This window comes from Perca flavescens, chromosome 5 (genome assembly GCF_004354835.1).
Source record: "Perca flavescens isolate YP-PL-M2 chromosome 5, PFLA_1.0, whole genome shotgun sequence".
Lineage (NCBI taxonomy): Eukaryota > Metazoa > Chordata > Actinopteri > Perciformes > Percidae > Perca > Perca flavescens.
In genome coordinates this window covers 12,312,183-12,317,182 of record NC_041335.1, presented here as the reverse complement: position 1 = coordinate 12,317,182, position 5,000 = coordinate 12,312,183, and the positions used below count along the sequence as shown (strand labels likewise).

General features: G+C 44.1%; 1 long non-coding RNA gene across 1 annotated transcript in view; it reads left to right on the top strand.

Annotated features, from left to right (window-relative positions):
• The window catches only part of LOC114556383 (uncharacterized), an 18,878-nt gene extending 14,427 nt beyond the window's left edge, over positions 1–4,451 (top strand). The window contains exon 3 of the long non-coding RNA XR_003692657.1: positions 4,396–4,451. This is a non-coding gene — a long non-coding RNA (uncharacterized LOC114556383). The remainder of the gene's footprint in view (positions 1–4,395) is intronic.
• Positions 4,452–5,000: the final 549 nt, after the last annotated feature.

The window sequence follows — 5,000 nt, the reverse complement described above, 5'->3', positions numbered from 1 at the left end:
TGTAAAATGATTCAACTTCTTTCTACTCCCTTGGTGCTCCTCTTATGTTTTCCCTCCACAGTTTCTCTCAATAAACCTGAGTGGGCAGCACTTTGGATGCCTTGGATAGTACTCTTTAGAAAGCATTAGAAACATTTCAATTTGTTTGCATTTGGATGCGATGAAATTAATATTTTAGTATAAACTAACTGACTTGCTGTCAGGAGAATTGCAACACACCACAGTCAGACTGCCAGCTGTGTGCAGCCTGTTTCCAAACAAATGAAAATAGACGATCAGAAACCCTCAACATCATTTCAGTACGTGATCTATTTTAGTATCAGTGTTATAAGGTTTTTAGAATGTTAATTGACTCCCCGGTAAACATTTAAATAATTCAAAAGTTACACTTCCAGTTTTGCAAGTGAGATTTCTAATACACTGAAAAGTTTTTTTTTTTTTTTTTTTTTTTTTTTTTTCACTGGTCTGTCTAGAGGGCTTGAAAAAGCAGGAAAAAGATAAAAGAAAAAGAATGGGTTTCATAGAGCCATAGTCATTAAAAGAATCTGAAAATAGCAACTCGCTATCATCTGTTCTCATAGCACGGGTCAGGAGCTCTGACACCTCCAAAATTCCTCCTGTCAGGGTAGGGGGCCATTTGTATTCTCTCTCATTAGGCAATTTGACTAATGACCTGCCGTGGCTGCAGAGCTTCTGAGGGACCCGGAGCCTCGCGCCCTCCTCTGTTGCAGCAGCCTGAACACACACACCCTCTATTGGAATGGCACAGATGGCATGCCCGGGCGACAAAATAAACTACAATATGTCTCCGATATGCTGTCAGGCCTGGGCACTATTTCTCATGTCAGAGAGGGGCTAAGGGCTGTGAGTGGGCATAGGGGGTCCTCCTCCAGCTCTCTGTTCATCTACTCACCATTATCTGCAGAGGTGACAGAGAGCGGGGTCTGCAACTAGAATAGCATTTCCATGGTCTGCATAAAGAATCCGCCCTCAAATTGAGAGTCACTCAGACAGGAAAGGCATGGCAATGTCTAGCCCGGCTACACAAAGAGAAAAGGCAACATCCAGTTGTTTGGAATATGAAATGCAGCAGGTTCCAGATGAAGCTCAAACCTGTTTTTGAGCGGCTTTACTTATTATGTTGTATTATTTTATGGCCCTTAACAATAAAGATCATATCGACCATGAGTAAAACGTGGTAACAGATTATTGCCCTGACTGTGACTTTCTCACTTAATTCAGGTGCGAGACAAATTCACCCAGGTAATCATGCTAGACAGAGATCAATGCAATTCTGCTGAATTAGTGAAGTGTAAAATAAAAGTTCATCAACATTCCTGAAGTGTTACTCTTGAGTTGTGGTTCAGGTAATATGGGGTATGCTCGATCACACACGCATATTTTTCCATCAGTCAGTGTCGGGAGCCTAAATCGGTCTGGTTTATGTGTGTGTGTGTGTGTGTGTGTGTGTGTGTGTGTGTGTGTGTGTGTGTGTGTGTGTGTGTGTATGCGCCTGTGTCCACGACCATGTCTGTTAGAACCCTGGAAATGCAATGTATGGCGCTGCTGAAGTCCTGGGTGACAGTGCATCCAACAATGGAAGAGTGAGGGATTAGTGCTCAGCCCAGCGTACGAGGGAGCCCTTCCCGCCCTGAAACAGCCATTCATCTGTGCCCAGAGGCTGGAGATGACAATGCAGCCATTGCTCATCGCACCTGACGGAGCCATTAATAAGGCAATGATCCACACGGGGCCTGTGCTGACTCCGTTCTTTACACTACAATCACTCAAGCCACAGGGTCCTCCTTACTTAACGCCACCTCTGCGCTCACCGCCACCACCACCATCATCATGATCACCGTCATCATCATAGTCATGTTACCAAAATTTCTGCCAGATGTTTTCATATTGACTGCGCTCTCGTACTCCGAATGCCAAATAACTACCCAATGCCCTACGCTGCAATACAGTCACGAGTTAATGGACTGTAGCCTGGCCATTTGAGCAGCTAAAACATGCTTCATAGTGGGATTCCCAGTCAGAAGATTGGATTTACATTATTTTTGCCCTTTGCACCCTCGGATTTCTCCACGGTATCCATTTTTTTTTTTTTTTACCAAGAAGTCATCTCCCGCGCCTCTCCATTTATCTAGATGTAAGATAGCCTCTCTAGTATGGATGGTGGAGGAATACAAAGTGAGATCTGGTTTTAAATGTAATCCTTGAGCAATAAAGAAACTCTGTGGCCTTCAGCTCTGCATTCATCTGTCCGCGCCACGCACTCAGATCCATCAGCAGCTACAATCTCGGCTTCCCGTTGCTGGCTATTGATTCAAATGTATTCTCCCTGCCTGCCTGCCTCTGCCTGGTGTTGGTGCTCCCAGCGACACAGTAGTGCATGTTTGTTCACTTGTTTTTATGAGCTTAAACAAGTCATTGGACCTACCCAATCGCCTTGGTTTGCTTGCTGCTTCAGATAGCCACATATCCAAAGGCGCAACAGGGAGGTGGGTGTCAAGGCTGGGGAATTGAGCAGGTGAGTGGTGAAGGAGGCCAAAGCCTTTCATACCTTGCATTTGTTTTAGCCACGCTAGCGGCAGCTCTAGGGGTGGCAATGGTGGTGTTTTGGCCCGACGGCTGGTCCACCACTTCGACCTAGACTGAAATATCTCAACAGCTATCGGATGGATGACCATACAATTTTGTGCGGACATCAATGGTTCCCATACGATGACTCCTAATGAATTTTGCAATTTGAGGAAACTCAAGTGGCCCATGAGGTTGATATTTGTGGTTTTGAGTGAAAAACATCAGCAACTTCCTGTTGAATTTGGTACAGACACTTTTGTCCACCTCAGGATGAATTATAATAACTTTGGTGATCCATTACATTTTTACATCCAGCGCCATCATCAGGTCAAAATTTCAATATTTGGTTCATGACAATACAGTATACCTGCTAAACTAATGTTATTACCATGAGCCTCACCTGTAAGTTTTGGTGCAAATTTTCAAATGCTCGCTAAAGTAATTGTGAACCTGGTACATGGTGTAAACCTTTAGCTTAACTACAGCCTCTTAGCGTTATGATTGTGAGCCTTTTAACATGCTGACATTGGCATTTTGCTCAAAGCGCTGCTGTGCCAAAGTACAGCCTCACAGAGCCGCTAGCACGGCTGTAGACTCTTGTTCCGACTACATTTTTTGCTGTGTGAGATGAATGGAAGCCAAAAAAAACTAAATAATCTTCCCTGTGGTCATGAGGGTGAGGGTCATGCTTGACTACAAAGATGACATTGTACTACACTTGTGTGGAAAGTGCCAAAACGTGGATCTGTATAACAACCAAGAAAGGAAAGCAAGTCACATAAGTGTCAAAGTGAGGGATATTTTAAAATGTCATACTTTAGAATACTGCTGTGAACCGGAAAGGCCAAAAGGAGTGTCGGCTCCAAAGCGATGACTCATGAACAGCTTCGGCTTAGGAGTTCTTTTTCCTGTGCCAGCGGGCCTGATGGACTGTGGGTAAAAGAATACCAGTTGGAAGCTTGGCCTCTTGATATTTGGGGCTCCTGTCGAAGCCAACGGCAGCAAGTTTTGTGCCTCCAGATTTGGGAGTTTTATAATGAAGCCGAGCAGCTGCAGTTTTCCCTTTCAGTCTGGAAACGAGAGGCTTTGTGTCCCCTGTCACCCTGTGTTAATTTGGGCCCTAATGTATTTTATAAACAAAGGGCTGCTCTCTAGCCTGACAGTCGTGACACCTTGATTCCAGTGCAGGATGCATGCAGTACGGGGTTACACCATTAATAATCAACTGGCAGCCATCACACCATTTTAACCACGATCATTATGATAAAGGGCATTCACTTAATTACAGGCCTGCTTAATTATAGCTCTGTTGAAGCTCGTTTGTTTGGTCAAATGCTAATTATACCACCAGGCTCTTGGCAAGTCCTCATTTCAATCCACTTTTTTGCCGGCTGAACAGTGTGGCTTATTTTCATGCAAATTTGATATCTGGTGAATGTTTTGTCTCTCTTCTTTCCGCTTTTCTGTGCCTTGTGCGAGCGTGTCTTTGTCTCCGAGGTGAACATCTCTCAGACAAGACGGAATCGGGAATAATCAAGAGTAATTAAACTGGAAGAGGGCTGGGAAAGGGCTGGGTTGGAGGAGAGAGTGGAGGTGCCCAAATAACAGCGGAGAATAAAAAAGCCTTTCATCTTCTCTCCGTAGACGGAAGGAGGGGAGGTGTCGGGGTGGCTGGGGATGTTGATGGCTTTTCTGTTTCATAAAGCCACGCTTAGTCTTATGGAAATACTCAGGATCAAGAATAGGGAGTAATATTTATTTATTGTTGTCAACCTTCAACTTTATTTTTTCTTACTTTTTTTGCAGCTCTTGACGATGTGCCCTTCGTGATCTCTGAGAAGTTTTATGGAAATCCCAAAGAGGTAAAAGTTCACTGATGAACTAGTGACAAAATGCAAAATGATAACTGTATTACAATATGAATATGAAAAGGGCCATGATAGGTACTGTACAGTTACTTGTCCTGCAACATGTTGTGTAGTATTGGCAACATGATGGTCATAGTTTGTCCTTTTTCACAGTATGCAGCCTTTAGTCCTTTTCCTTTCCTTTCCTTTCCTTTCCTTTCCTTTGCTTTTTGTCCTTTTTGTCCTTTTTGTCCTTTTTGTCCTTTTTGTCCTTTTTGTCCTTTTTGTCCTTTTTGTCCTTTTTGTCCTTTTTGTCATTTTTGTCATTTTTGTCCTTTTTCACAGTATGCAGCCATTCCTCTCCTCTCCTCTCCTATCCTATCCTCTCCTATCCTATCCTCTCCTCTCCTTTCCTCTCTTCTCTCCTTTCCTCTCTTCTCTCCTCTCCTCTCCTCTCCTCTCCTCTCCTCTCCTCTCCTCTCCTCTCCTCCAGACTGAGTGATGAATGTGTGCCGTCAGGCAGAGCTGGCTCAATGCAGTCCATTTGGCTGGCTGGCGGCGGTT